Source organism: Pseudophryne corroboree, chromosome 8, assembly GCF_028390025.1.
Source record: "Pseudophryne corroboree isolate aPseCor3 chromosome 8, aPseCor3.hap2, whole genome shotgun sequence".
Lineage (NCBI taxonomy): Eukaryota > Metazoa > Chordata > Amphibia > Anura > Myobatrachidae > Pseudophryne > Pseudophryne corroboree.
Window position 1 is genome coordinate 159,294,653 of NC_086451.1, and position 16,536 is coordinate 159,311,188.

Sequence of the window (16,536 nt, forward strand, 5' to 3'; positions counted from 1 at the left end):
CTGCCGTTTCTGGGTAAAACGCGGGAGTGTCTGAAGAAACGGGGGAGTGTCTGGGCGAACGCTGGGTGTGTTTGTGACGTCAAACCAGGAACGAAACTGACTGAACTGATCACAGTTGTCGAGTAAGTCTGGAGCTACTCAGAAACTGCTAAGAAGTGTCTATTCGCAATTCTGCTAATCTTTCGTTCGCAATTTTGATAAGCTAAGATTCACTCCCAGTAGGCGGCGGCTTAGCGTGTGCAATGCTGCTAAAAGCAGCTTGCGAGCTAACAACTCGGAATGAGGGCCATTATGTGTAAAAGGGCATTAATAAAGGTTGTCATAATGCGTCTTACACATTATGTTTATAAGGACATTAATGATGTGTCTCATATGTGTAAGGGGCATTACTGTGTGGAATTATGTGTATAAATGCATTACTAATGTGTGGCATTATGTGTATAAGGTGCTCTAATATGTAGCGTTGCGTATAGAAAGGGCATTTACTGTGTCGTCTAATGTGAATAAAGAGCAATAGGGTGTGGTGTGGTGTAATGTAAATAAGGAGCAATTCAGTGTGATGTAATGTGAATAAGGAGCACTACTGTGAGAAGTAACGTTTATAAGGTAAAGTGATACTACTGTGGGATGTAATGTGAATTATGGACACTATCGCGTGATCAAATGTGAATAAAATTGCAGTACTGTGTGGCGGAATTTTAATTGGGGGTACTATTGTGTGGACATGCCCATTGCCAGCAAAAACACACCCCTTTTTGGACTGTGCGCCATATGTGCGAACTGTTCCTGTTTAAAATAAAGGGGGTACAAACACCAAAATAAGTACTGGTATGGGTGAGGGTTGATGGTGCTGGGAAAGAGGTGCAAGGTCAGAGGCGGAACCAGCGGTGGTGCTAGGGGGCATCAGGCAAAATCTTGCCTAGGGCATCATATTGGTTAGGGCCAGCTCTGCCAAAGGGCCTTGTGGGGGAAATGTCTTCAGTAAAAGCATTCCCTGTGTGTGTGGTGTGTCGGTACGCGTGTGTCGACATGTCTGAGGAAGAAGGCTATATTAGAGAGGAGCGGGAGCAAATGAATGTGGTGTCTCCGCCGACACCTGATTGGATGGATATGTGGAATGTTTTAAATGCTAGTGTAAACTCAGTGCACAAAAGATTAGACAAGGCTGAAGCTTTGGGACAGTCAGGGTCTCAACCCATGCCTGATCCTATGTCGCAGGGACTGTCAGGGTCTCATAAGTGCCCACTATCCAGATTGTTGACACAGATACCGACACGGATTCTGACTCCAGTGTCGATTACGATGATGCAAAGTTACAGCCAAAATTGGCAAAATACATTTGATATATGATTATGGCAATAAAAGATGTTTTGCACATCACAGAGGAGCCCCCTATCCCTGACAAGAGGGTACATATGTACAAGGGAAAGAAGCCTGAGGTAACCTTTTCCCCTCACACGAGCTGAACGAGTTATGTGAAAAAGCTTGGGAATCTCCTGCAGATTTCCAAAAGGATTCTTATGGCGTATCCTTTCCCATCAACGGATAGGTTACGATGGGAATCCTCCCCTTGGGTGGACAAAGCATTAACACGCTTATCCAAGAAGTTAGCCCTCCCGTCCCAGGATACGGCTACCCTCAAAGAGTCTGCTGACCGCAAACAGGAGATTACCCTGAAGTCCATTTATACACATTCAGGTACCTTACTCAGACCGGCAATTGCGTCGGCCTGGGTGTGTATGTGTAGTGCTGTAGCGGCATGGATGGATACCCTAGATAAGGATACTATTTTATTGCCCCTGGGGCATATAAGAGATGATGTCCTATATATGTGTGTATGCAAACTACAGGTGGTGCTGCATGGCTCACACCCTTTTGCTTGTCTTGTAGAGCAACTCTGGAGCTGTTACTGGGTCCAGCTTCTGCAAGAAATCAGCTTGAATGCTTCAGGGGCTGGGGCATGGTCAACATGAGCCCCACACTGATGGGGGTGTATAAAGCGATCTAGGGGTCATCCAAGCGCAACCCCACAAAGGCCGCCATGCCCTGCGTGACCATTTTCTCTTTTCATATGCAGACGAGGGTTGCAGCCAACTATACCCATTGCTTGGATGACATCACCATATGCGAATCCATCTGCTGCAGGCCTTCCCCCAGGAATGCTTGCACTAGTTGTTGCATTTGGTTTGTTGTTTGGGGGGTGCTTCAGTATTAGGCAGCCTTCTGCCCTCACACATTCGTCTGAAAATGTGTTCTCCCTGCAGTTGTTGTCCCCAGATGAGAGTTCCCTTGTGCTGCCTCAGTTGAATCTCCTTTACTTGACGGAGGTGTGCCTGAGCAGCGGCCCTCCCCAGCCCTATCTCAAATCATACTTATTTTGCTTAGGTGATACCATGGTCATGAAGATTGTTTTCCCAGGGTGAGGTTCATTCATTGCATTCTGGGTATGCTGACCTCTGTGATTTCCCCAAATGTGGGAATCTCGACTGCATAATTTGTGGTAGGGGGGGGACTGCATTTGTGCTTTCCCCTGGTTGGCTCTGGTATAATTTAGATCTCATTGTCTCAGGTCTCTCTCCAGCCTAGTTTGCTGTCTGTTTCCACTTCTCTTTTCTTGAGCCCCTCCCTTCTATGCCCTTGCGCACTATCCTGACTTCTCCCGTCTGCTTACTTTGTGCCTTCCAACGCACAATGCGAACTACAGGTGGTGTTGCAGGGCCCACACCCTTTTATTTGCCTTACAGAGCAGCTCTGGAGCTGTTACAGTGCCCAGCTGCTGCAAGAAATCAGCTTGAATGCTTCAGGGGCTGGGGCATGGCCAACATGAGCCCCACACCAAAGGAGGGTGGGGGGTGTTCAATGCGAACTAGGGGTCATCCAAGCGCCCCTTTTCTCTTTTCATATGCAGATGAGGGTTCCAGCCAACTTTGGCCCACTGCTTGGATGACATCACCGTATGCAAATCCGTCTGCTGCAGACCTTTCCCCAGGAATGCTTGTACTAGTTGTTGCATATGGTTTGATGTTTGAGGGTGCTTCAGTATTAGGCAGCCTTCTGCCCTCTCATTTTCATCTGAAAAGATGTGGTCTCCCTGCAGTTGTTGTCCCCAGACAAAAGTTCCCTTGTGCTTCCTCAGTTGAATCTCCTTAACTTGACGGGGGTGTGCTCGAGCTGCCGCCCTCCACAGCCCTATCCCAACACATGCTTTTCTTGCGTATGAGATCTCTTGATCATAAAGATAGTTCTCACAGGGTGAGGTTCATCCATTACATTTTAAAGTAGGAAGGTACAAATTACATATTCAAATTACATATATGTGCTGGATTCAAATGTTTTCCCCCCTTCCTTTCTCAATTGTGCCCATCAGCAGCTATTCTAATGTTGCTGCCAATGGGTGTGACACATTCATTTCTTCTGTGGGGTACACTGGACTCCACAAGGATTCACATTGGGGTGTAGAGTAGGATCTTGATCTGAGGCACCAACAGGCTCAAAGCTTTTGACTGTTCCCAAGATGCTCAGCGCCCCCTGCTCTATAACCTCGCTTCCATGAACAGGGAGCTCAGTTTGTAGTTGGTGCCTTCAGTAGCAGGCCACTTAACAGGGGGCTGCCTCAGGCAGCCTATTCTTAGCTATTAATTTTGACAAGAAAAGAAGAACTTTTTTTTATAAGAATCTACAAGGGCTGCAGCAGGTTAGGTCTAATAGACATCTTTACTGCAGCTCCATCACTCCCAGCGGCGCAGTATACTCCCGTGCCCTGGTTGCTGGGTCACTGCAGCGGAGGCTCCGGTTTCTTCCTAAGGTCAGTCACACACACACCGCCCTCCGGGATCACGAGGTCGCTGATGAAAGGGAGGTAAGGGACTTCTGTGCCCACACTATACCGTGATCCAGCGTGGCTGTAGGGAGTGGGCCATGTGCGCACTGGCGTGGACACTGATTACTGGGCAGCCGCTCCACTAGCCACCAGGGACAGTTAAGGAGCACAGCTCTGGGGGGGGTTTCTCTTATATTAACCCAATTTTGTACTACCCGCAGTGCATTGTGATAGGTAATAGAGCCTGATTCAGGTTGGATTGCAATCACAATAAGCAATCCAACTGCATACGCATGCGCCTGCATTTTCTGCGGCACCCCGCAGATAATGCGATCGCTTCTGACTGTCAATTGGTGCTGGGGGGGGGGGGTCAGCAACAATCCATTTCCAAGTCGGAGATGGAGCGGTGCATGGGCAGGGCTACAAAATGGGGTCGGCAACGGAGAAACAGGAGGCGTGGTCAGAGCTGCTGCATGACATCACATGCAGCAGCTGCGATCACAAAAATGGTGGCGGCTTCCTGCGCACACATACAATCTGCACCAACAGGAGGCTAACCCATTTTTTATGATCACGCTGAACTGCACTGAGACTGCAATTTCAGCGTGGTCAAGAAGTGAGGCGGCATGCTGGGTGGCCCCAGCATGCGAACCAAAGGATTGCAAATTCTGTTACTTAGCAGAATTTGCAATCCTTACTGAATTAGGCCCATTGATTACAAAATGTATTTGTAAATATTTGAAGTTTTTCTTCAGGGACTAACACAAAAGATGCTTGGGGCTACTAACACATGGGTAAGCCACGTAAAGCTTCCCATGGGTCAGTGGCATCACAACGGGGTTGCGGCCCACACCCGAGTGTCACCCGCCAAGGGGGGTGACACCAAAGTGCCGGCTCCTCTTCAGTGACAGAATATGGGTGTTTCACTGTAACATTACGTGCAACACCCAGTTTCTGTCACTGTGCAGGAGCCAGCACCACTCACACACTAGTCCCCGGGTGCAGCACTCAACCCCCGGGATACCCGGAGCAACAAAATGGAGATTCAGGAAAACAGGCCACACCCCTACCTATGAGACCATGCCTCCTTTTTACCATTGCGCTGCTTATCTGCTCGCACTGCATTACAATCTCCCTCGCTGCCTCTCTGGGTGTCACCAATGATAGTGACACCTTTGCCATGCTTGTAGCAGCTGGTCCTAAGATCTACGCCTCCAGCCCTGAGTGTTTGCCCTTGTGACTTGTTGATCATCATAGCGAAGCAGATTCTTACAGAAAACTGCAGGGGCTTAGATTGAAAAGAAAAACATTGACGAACCCATCATTTCAGCAACAGGGTCTGCCACACGGCTGACTGAAATGACTGGTTGGTTTGGGCCCCCACCAAAAAAGAAGCAATCAATCTCTCCTTGCACAAACTGGCTCTACAGAGGCAAGATGTCCACCTCATCATCCTCCGATTCCTCACCCCTTTCACTGTGTACATCGCCCCCCTCACATATTATTAATTCGTCCCCACTGGAATCCACCATCTCAGATCCCTGTGTACTTTCTGAAGGCAATTGCTGGTAAATGTCTCCACGGAGGAATTGATTATAATTCATTTTGATGATCATCATCTTCTCCACATTTTCTGGAAGTAACCTCGTACGCCGATTGCTGACAAGGTGAGCGGCTGCACTAAACACTCTTTTGGAGTACACACTGGAGGGAGGGCAACTTAGATAGAATAAAGCCAGTTTGTGCAAGGGCCTCCAAATTGCCTCTTTTTCCTGCCAGTATACATACGGACTGTCTGACGTGCCTACCTGGATGCGGTCACTCATATAATCCTCCACCATTCTTTCAAAGGTGACAGAATCATATGTAGTGACAGTAGATGACATGTCAGTAATCGTTGCCAGGTCCTTCAGTCCGGACCAGATGTCAGCACTCACTCCAAACTGCCCTGCATCACCGCCAGCGGGTGGGCTCGGAATTCTTAGCCTTTTCCTTGCACCCCCAGTTGCGGGAGAATGTGAAGGAGGAGCTGTTGACGGGTCACGTTCCGCTTGACTTGACAATTTTCTCACCAGCAGGTCTTTGAACCTCTGCAGACTTGTGTCTGCCGGAAAGAGAGATACAATGTAGGTTTTAAATCTAGGATCGAGCACGGTGGCCAAAATGTATTGCTCTGATTTCAACAGATTGAATCCTGGTTAAGCGAATTAAGGGCTCCATCCACAAGTCCCACATGCCTAGCGGAATCGCTCTGTTTTAGCTCCTCCTTCAATGTCTCCAGCTTCTTCTGCAAAAGCCTGATGAGGGGAATGACCTGACTCAGGCTGGCAGTGTCTGAACTGACTTCACGTGTGGCAAGTTCAAAGGGTTGCAGAACCTTACACAACGTTGAAATCATTCTCCACTGCGCTTGAGTCAGGTGCATTCCCCCTCCTTTGTCTATATCGTGGGTAGATGTATAGGCTTGAATGGCCTTTTGCTGCTCCTCCATCCTCTGAAGCATATAGAGGGTTGAATTCCACCTCGTTACCACCTCTTGCTTCAGAGGATGGCAGGGCAGGTTCAGGAATGTTTGGTGGTGCTCCAGTCTTCGGCACGCGGTGGCTGAATGCAGAAAGTGGCCCGCAATTCTTCGGGCCACCGACAGCATCTCTTGCACGCCCCTGTCGTTTTTTTAAATAATTCTGTACCACCAAATTCAATGTATGTGCAAAACATGGGACGTGCTGGAATTTGCCCAGATGTAATGCACGCACAATATTGGTGGCATTGTCCGATGTCACAAATCCCCAGGAGAGTCCAATTGGGGTAAGCCATTCTGTGATGATGTTCCTCAGTTTCCGTAAGAGGTTGTCAGCTGTGTGCCTCTTATGGAAAGCGGTGATACAAAGCGTAGTCTGCCTAGGAACGAGTTGGCATTTGCGAGATGCTGCTACTGGTGCCGCCGCTGCTGTTCTTGCTGCGGGAGGCAATAGATATACCCAGTGGGCTGTCACAGTCATATAGTCTTGAGTCTGCCCTGCTCCACTTATCCACGGACATGTCGACTAGTGGACCTTGGGTACAACTGCATTTTTTAGGACACTGGTGACTCTTTTTCTGAGGTCTGTGTACATTTTCGGTATCGCCTGCCTAGAGAAATGGAACCTAGATGGCATTTGGTACCGGGGACACAGTACCTCAATCAAGTCTCTAGTTGCCTCTGAATTAACGATGGATACCGGAACCACGTTTCTCACCACCCAGGCTGACAAGACCTGAGTTATCCGCTTTGCAGCAGGATGACTGCTGTGATATTTCATCTTCCTCGCAAAGGACTGTTGGACAGTCAATTGCCTACTGGAAGTAGTACAAGTGGTCTTCCGACTTCCCCTCTGGGATGACGATCGACTCCCAGCAGCAACAACAGCAGCGCCAGCAGCAGTAGGCGTTACACTCAAGGATACATCGGAGGAATCCCAGGCAGGAGAGGACTCGTCAGACTTGCCAGTGAAATGGCCTGCAGGACTATTGGCTTTCCTGTCTAAGGAGGAAATTGACACTGAGGGAGTTGGTGGTGTGGTTTGCAGGAGCTTGGTTACAAGAGGAAGGGATTTAGTGGTCAGTGGACTGCTTCCGCTGTCATCCAAAGTTTTTGAACTTGTCACTGACTTATGATTAATGCGCTGCAGGTGACGTATAAGGGAGGATGTTCTGAGGTGGTTAACGTCCTTACCCCTACTTATTACAGCTTGACAAAGGCAACACACGGCTTGACACCTGTTGTCCGCATTTGTGTACAGGATGCATACTGTCAAAGTCAGAAAAATATCACTATGCACACTGCCATATTTGCACCTCATGCGAGCTCCCGCTGCGCGCGCAAGAGCTCTCCCGTGCGTGCGCATACTCGCCTTCGCGTGCACCCGCAGGCGCACGATATGCGGATTTACGGTAGAGTTTGTATGCGTCTAGCGGGCGACTCAATCAATATATATTTTAACCATATAATGTATTTTGTAGATCATGGTCCCTTTGATAGATTCTGAAAGTTTAGTTAATATAGCATGTTCATGGACATAGAGATCCCTCTTTGTTTGGTACGAAGGGTCAGACATGAGTCATACAGTGGTGTTTAGTATCCATCGGATGAGTATTTAATTAGCAATATTCCGGTGTTGGTTTGAAGCGGATTAATCGCTTGTGCGAATAGTTATGGACATAAGAAGTTTATGTACTTTTACTATTATTTGCACTTACTTATCCATGCGGCGGGAAACCTAGTTTCCCACCCACCTGAGCAGTTGGAAATAGTCACAGCCCACCTGTATGAATCAACCTATGACCTTTTGTTATAATGCGAAGACGAATTCCTGTGTCCAATGAACAATGAGATTGTAGGGACCATTGAATTGTATTGTGTGTGGGGCATAAATAGACAAGCCGATCATATCCAGCTCTCACTCTTCAACGGTTCTCATTGCTGATAATCGGGAGCTGGATATCCAGAGGCGCATGCGATCGTTCCCCTTTGTGCGTAAGTTTTCTCCGCAATCATATTGTCTTTCTTGTTATTCTGAGCCATCTCTCTCTCTCTCTCTCTCTCTCTCTCTCTCTCTCTCTCTCTCTCTTCTCTCTCTCTCGTTTCTCTTATATAGTTATTGTACTGATATTGTATTTCATGTGTAGTTATCTGGTTAGGTAGTCTATGTTATATTGGTAGTGTATGACTTGTATTGTATTATTCTTTTGAACGTTCATCCATTTCCTTAAAAGGCGTTAGACCCTTAGACCGGAATTGTGTGTTCATTATATTGCAGTGGATAATAGGAGCGTCTCTATCGCTCAAACAGCTTTAGTGTAAACCCGCTTACACAGTGTTGCATTCTCATCTTATCACTACACCAAGGTTTACTGTATAATACACTGTTTTATGGTATAGTTATAAAGGTTTAACATTGTGAGCGTCTGCGGCGCTGGTGATCTCCTCGTGGTCCCGAGCGTCCGCTACGCTATAGCGAATCATTACGTTAGTCGGCAGCCAATAGCGTGCCTGCCTGTGATCACTTGGCAGTGAGCGAACGTGGCGCTTGAGCGTCTCGACTACGGCTAAGTGATTGTTACGCAACGTGCGTACCCTTACGGTATTCCATACGTTAATAGCGTACAGTGTTCTTAGACCTCTTAAAGGGTTTTAAGTAAGATAAATATTTAGCTTTATCAATTGGCGGCTCGTCCGTCCTTCACATATCTCTGCTAGGTAATTCCAGCAGACATTATCCATCAGCAAAGGGCGGGAGATCATATTCCTCGCAGTGCTGTCTGGATAAGCGTCTGCTTCGCTTAGTAAAGGGTGCTGAGGGAATCCGGAACCGGAGGTAAGAACAACACGCTAGTGTCTTTTAAAACTGTTTATTTCTATCTTGCGTACGCACACACGCATATCTGCATTTCTTTTCATTCGTGTATTTTCATATATCACTCTCCTGTTTGCCATTTTATAATTGATAAACGTGCTAAGAGAGATTTGTCGCTATTTCATAGTTAAAGTGTAAAAGTAATACATTAAGGGATAAATTGCAAAGCACGCACGCAGCTCTGCCTAAAGATACAAGGAGAGATTGGTGTGGTGCTCGGTAGATGATCAAGGATCATCTACATTGTTTAACGTGTTAGTTGTGTTACGGTGGATATCTGCATTGCGTACACGTGTCTCTAACAAAAGGCTGAGACTCGCGCACGCAACTCAAAGGCCGACGCACGCAGCGTATATTACGCAACGGAGTGTCCGAATACGCCCACGTAACTCAAATCACACGATAAGTGTTATTTTAGCAGGCGAAGAGGTGGCAACGCGATAAATAGCGCAAGTCTATTTCAGTGTCCGAAATTTAAGCTAATAGATACTTCTCCAATTTACAACACATCTGGTCTAAAGGAAAGAAATTTCTGCGCAGAAATAGAAATAGAAACAAAAGTGTACATGTGGTGAGTGAGTGTTTGCAATTATATAAGTTTTTACAATTTTGGGGATTGAACCACAGAAATCATCGAGTTCTCGTGAAGTACATACGTGTAAGTGACATACATGGTGGCTAGGGAGGCATCCCTTGTTAAACATATAAAGAGCATTAGAGTGTAGCAGACCAGGAGGTCATACTGTAGCAGACCAGGAGGTCAGACCAGGAGGTCGCATAACAGACCAGGAGGTCCAGGTACAGCAGACAAGGAAGTCTGCTATAGAGTCAAGTAGCCCAACACCAAGAAGGGTTGGGGCGGAACCCATATAGGCCATAAAGCTCATGCTGAAGGAATTCGCAGCCGCAATTTTCGATTCCACTGGTCGCTCTGCACATAAGATTAGTTGCTTATGTGCAGACTGATTGTACCGCACGTAATTGTGTGCATTAGTTAATCTGACCAGTACCATTTGTGTACAAAATGGGTCATAAACACTATTTGTACATTCTGACGTGATTTGTGTAATTTTTTATTTTCTAAAGGGAGGTTCGCTGGTCACTCAGGAACTATCCAACAACCGATACTTGCTGGGAAACACGCCCCAGTAAATAAAGGTTCACAGGGGCCCTAGGTTGGGTACAACAGCTCTGGATACAGTGATTGCAGTACTGGCCAACGTGGGCGAGGAGTGAGTGGAGTACTCGGTAAACTTCGCCGCCGGCCTGCCCCGGACATCTTGGTTTTTGTAAGGGTTCACTGAAGAAAAGCAACACCTGCAAGTTATGGGGGCCAGCTGTTCAGGTAGGGGGCGATCAACCTCGGTTCGGGTTGATTTAGTAAACCGACCAATCGGGTCGGCAAGGTATGTAATGTGTGAAAAATACGGTTCACACACAGAGGTTTTATGTGATGAATGGGAGAGAATGACGGTACATGACGGGGAGAAGTTCCCAAGAGTAGGCAGCTTTAGCCCAGAAGTGTTACAAAATCTAAGGAGAAGGATAGGTCTTATTAAACCAGCAAAGAGACGGATCAAACATTATGATTGTTTAAAATTATGGCAACAGGAAAGTGAAATGCAAAGAGAGTTAACTGACATATCTGACTCTCATCTTGGGAGGAGAGATATGACAATGGAGAGGATTATGGTTGCGGAGAAAGGCACAATGTTGAACAATAAAAACGCACTTAGCAACTGTATTATAGATGATAAGAATAAGTGTAATAAACATAACAATGATAATTGTAATACTGTTAAATGTACAACTATTAACCCGTGCAAGTCGCACCCCATGTCAAACTTCCCTCAGGAATACAAACAAGAAAGTGAGCCCAGCACGATGTCGGCACCTCTTCCAGCAGCCATCACACAAGACATCCAGGTGGACGCGACCAAATCGGTAAAGGCAATAATCAAACCCCCTAACGGAGGGTCAGGTGAGGTCGTGTCCACAGGTACGTACAATGTTTTATATCACGCACAAACAAATGTACCCCATACTGAAAGACCAAAACAAGGTGATGTAATTGAGTTTAGTCCTGTCAGGGTGATCACAGTCCCCAATGGAAAGACTGATGATCAGGGAACCATTCCCGTCCAGGACAGTGCAATGCGCTGTCCCTGGTCCCGGACCGAATTGAGATCAATCATGTCTGAATTTCCTAATCCTAGGAAAAATCTAGTCGCATGTCAAAGGTTCATTAAAGAACTAGGAAACTCAACAGAACCCACCAACAAAGATTGGCGGACAGTGCTGAGGGCATGTTTGCCCTCCAGTGTTGACCCTGCGAAATTTATTGCTGATTGTAAATTAGACACGGAAGTACCTCAAACGGAGGAACACAATCAGGAATGTATTAAGCAGATTAACCAACAGTTGGAGGTATATTTCCCTGCCGTTGTCAAGTGGAATGAAATTTTCTCCATAAGACAAAACGAAAGGGAAAGTATTTCCAATTATTTAAATCGAGCACTGCAAGTAATGGCTAGGAACACTGGGATCACAGACATCAAAACATGCGCACAGCATAGAGAAATAGCGGTTAAGGTATTAATGAATGGTTTAAAGGAGGTATTGAGAACAAGGGTACAGACCACCAACCCAAACTGGAGAAATATCTCGGTGGCCGCATTAAGAGAGGCCGCTATTGATCATGATCGAAATATCACCAGACACAGGGAGTCACAAAGTGATAAGTTAATGGCCGCAAGTATACAGGCCCTAACCACAAGACCACTCCAGCATAAGCCCCAAACCCCTGCGAGAAATTCAAATGTGGAAGTCTGTTACAATTGCCAGAAGGAAGGTCATTTTGCAAGAGATTGTAGATCAGGAAGTAGACAAAAGTCACATCAGCCCCCTAGACAACGACATAATCATGGTATCCAAAGAATCAGGGAAGTACAGGGAAAACGGTTGATGGTGATGAGCATCCGAGCGTTTGAGGAGGCATCAAATCAACCAAGACCTCAGGTCACTGACACTTGGAGGAAGCCCAGGGTTTGTGATCTTTGCAAAAGAGAAGGGCATTATGCCAGTAACTGCAACAGCCCACATAAAGTCAGACCCCCTAGACATGAATATGAGCATGAATATGACACACCAAATTATAAAAGGTGATCATTAGGACTGATGGTAAGCCTGAGGTTATAGTTAATAAATTGGGAGGTCATTCCCTGAAGACACAGGAATGACCGGGTGAAACGTTGTAAATGTATCTGTGGAATGTTTCTTTTTCTCTCCCCATCTCTGACGATTATTGGTAGGACTCAAACATTGCATGTCTGCTTGGTCTTTGCAGAAGTCTACCAAACCCCAGCATGACCTATCCGCATCAATGTATCCTGGCCAGATACAGAGGGTGGAGTATGGAGGTGCTGGGGGGAGGGACTGCGCAAGGAAACCATTGGACATGTAGATATGACAGCCTGATGATCTGAAAATGTTTTAAAATGTTTGAAATTTTTTTTTTTCCTGTTGTTGTTTATTGATGTGTTATGTTATATATATATATATATATATATATATATATATATATAATTGTTCTCTCTCTCTTTTTGTTTTTTTTTTGTTTTCTCTCTTCTCACTCATGTTTTCATGTTTTAAAGATGGTATGTCACACATCAGTTAGACAAATGGTAATGCAAGATTTTTGCTCCTTACAGAAAGATCGCTGATTTGGAAGGAATATTGTATCACCAGAATGTTCGGTTGGAAGACTGAGAGACAGCACCTTTGAGATGACAGCAGAACAAGAAGAACAACAAGACTAGAGAACTAATTATCGTAACAAGTTTCTCTCCCCCTCAAACTGTTTTTCTGTACCCCCATTACAAATTTCTCCTTTTCTCCTCCTGTAAGATGGACTTGCCCCAAGAGACTGTGATACGGATTTTCCTGTTGACCATGATGTTGACCAGAGCAGTCTGTTCCGGCGAGAGTACCAGTGAGGTCGAGAAAGGATCCAGAAAGGTTCTGATGACTGAGACGGAGGTGTAAATTTCCAATAGCAACACAACCACCAAGCAAAGGCGAGTACCGGAAACGATCTAGCAGCCATGTTATTTGTAAACATTGTGAAGGATTGTTAGCTGAAGAAAACTGTATCTGTAGGCATTGTGACAATATAATTGAGGATGGGTGCATCAAGAAATGCCAATCCAGTTTTAATATCCACATGGACCGGCATCCATTGAGTGACTATCACTCCTTAGTGGGTAATGTGTTAAATCAGACAGATTGTTGGGTATGCTCTCAAGTACCTCAAGGCCATAGTAAATCAGGCTTAGTACCGTTTCCTTTAACGATAGGGGAGGTACTTGAGCTAAGTGGTGGGAGGCCGGTGGACAGGAGGTTTAATATCTCCAGTCCTCCTAGTTTGAAGCTCCACCAATATCATGTGGATAGATCCCTAATATGTTTTAACATTTCCAATCCCCGAAAGCCGGGAAATTGGGAAGTGTCATGGAGTAACCAAACCATGACCTTTTCATATAGAGCAGATAGAATGCCGACAGATACAGAGCTTATACGCCACATAGCCAGTAGAGAAAAATCTTTCCGATATAGGTATACCCTAGGAAGTAGGATTATGAGAGTTGGAGAGGTATCACCAGGATACTGTGCACATATCGTACAAACTGATACGTGTACTAGACAGATGGGAGAATTAGGGTTAGGAGATTTCACATGGAAGATGTGTAATATGGTTATGTCCTATTCCGTCCCATATGTTCTCCCCGATGATGCATATTTCATATGCGGGAGGAAGGCGTATAAGTGGCTTGCCCCAAACTCTGAAGGATTGTGTTATATTGGAAAAGTACTGCCTGAGGTAATGACTGTATCACATGCCAAAATGAAAGATATACACCGTGTTGCCCAAGCTCCTTATACTCACACTCATTACGAACACGTAGTTAAACGGCACCTGATAGAAAGAACAGAGCATCCGGCCTCTGACATGATCCATGAATCCACCGGGATTCAGGTTCTACTCGCGTTAGACATCACTCGCACCGCCAGAGGCGTGCTGAATTATAAATACATATCTGCGCTCGCAAATTTGTTAGACAATATCACAGAAATGTATGATGACACTTTTAGGTATACTGGAAGAGAGCTTCAAGCTTATAAAACAGAACTGGTTCAGCATAGAATGGTTCTCAATTATCTCACGGCAGTGACAGGTGGATATTGTGTCACACTGGCATCGCAGTACGGCGTGAAATGCTGCACATATATAACGAATAGTACCGAGGATCCGGTCGAGGTCATAGACCAAAAGATGGACGACATTCTCCAATTAAAGTGGGAATTTCGCAGGAGACACAATCTCACCCTTGCTGCTGTGGGTAATGAGCTGACTGGTTGGGTGTCATGGTTGAACCCGCGAAATTGGTTCTCTGGTTTAGGAGAATGGGCTCAAGGAGTCATAATGGATGTAGGGAAGTTTCTCCTATGTATCTTAGGTGTTGTCATATCGATTGGCTTGATATTTAGATGCGGTCAGGCTTTAACGAAGTGTAAACGAAGTACTAGGGTGATGAGTTTAAGGAGTGAGGAAATTGTAATTCCAATGGATTTGATATATGACCCAACGGTAGAGACAATGATGTGATGAAAATGCGATTATACGGTCCGTTTCTTTCACCTGTTTTTCCGTTTTCTCCAAGGTAAAAAGACCCACTTGGACGAGGAATTTGATGACCCTGTATACAGACAACTGATGGATTAAAGAAGAAGTTTTGACAACCTTATACACAGATATTTGATGAACTATGCCATAGACCCCCAGTTTCCCTAGAAATTTTAAAATTACGCTAGCCCAACACTTTTGTAAGTCTATGGACATTGACAAAGCTTTTGCTAACACCTAATGGCAAAAGCCCAAAGAAGACTGCATTCAACAGACACCGAACAAGACTTCAACCGACAAATGTTCATTAACCTGACATAGAATACCACTGCATTTACCATAATTGTGTCTTATCTTCATCTCTACAACCTTCAGGTAATGACACACATAGTCGATAGGGAATACCAGCACAGATATCAGCAATCGCATATTCCCCCATTCATGTATCATCAACTAAAATGTGCTTCCCCATTTTGTTACAACCACAGCCGAAAAGAGCTCGGTAGAGTTTGGCAGCCCATCCACAGACCCTTAATACGGGATAAGAAGGAATTCAAATGTATACTTCGCAATACCTCGAAGCTTGATTTAAAACACGTACGGCACGATGATACATGACCCCCCCAAACATGGATTCATACACACATGCTTCTGCTATCTCACTAGGTCATACCCTTTTCCTACCTTCTCCTCTCCTCCCTTACCCAATCATGGAAATGTATTTACACTTGACATATATTTTTCTCGTTTTGAAATGTTTTAGGAAGTGGCAGTTATTGTTGACTGCCAAAGGGTGGACTGTCAAAGTCAGAAAAATATCACTATGCACACTGCCATATTTGCACCTCATGCGAGCTCCCGCTGCGCGTGCAAGAGCTCTCCCGTGCGTGCGAATACTCGCCTTCGCGTGCTCCCGCAGGCGCACGATATGCGGATTTACGGTACAGTTTGTATGCGTCTAGCGGGCGACTCAATCAATATATATTTTAACCATATAATGTATTTTGTAGATCATGGTCCCTTTGATAGATTCTGAAAGTTTAGTTAATATAGCATGTTCATGGACATAGAGATCCCTCTTTGTTTGGTACGAAGGGTCAGACATGAGTCATACAGTGGTGTTTAGTATCCATCGGAAGAGTATTTAATTAGCAATATTCCGGTGTTGGTTTGAAGCGGATTAATCGCTCGTGCGAATAGTTATGGACATAAGAAGTTTATGTACTTTTACTATTATTTGCACTTACTTATCCATGCGGCGGGAAACCTAGTTTCCCACCCACCTGAGCAGTTGGAAATAGTCACAGCCCACCTGTATGAATCAACCTATGACCTTTTGTTATAATGCGAAGACGAATTCCTGTGTCCAATGAACAATGAGATTGTAGGGACCATTGAATTGTATTGTGTGTGGGGCATAAATAGACAAGCCGATCATATCCAGCTCTCACTCTTCAACGGTTCTCATTGCTGATAATCGGGAGCTGGATATCCAGAGGCGCATGCGATCGTTCCCCTTTGTGCGTAAGTTTTCTCCGCAATCATATTGTCTTTCTTGTTATTCTGAGCCATATCTCTCTCTCTCTCTCTCTTCTCTTTCTCTCTTGTTTCTCTTATATAGTTATTGTACTGATATT

At 45.4% G+C, this 16,536-nt stretch overlaps 1 non-coding gene across 1 annotated transcript; it reads left to right on the plus strand.

Moving 5' to 3' along the window:
* Window positions 1-2,368: 2,368 nt before the first annotated feature.
* Window positions 2,369-2,533, plus strand: LOC134950602 (U1 spliceosomal RNA). The gene has a single exon (XR_010183493.1). It is a non-coding gene; the product is annotated as a U1 spliceosomal RNA (small nuclear RNA).
* The last annotated feature ends 14,003 nt before the right edge of the window (window positions 2,534-16,536 follow it).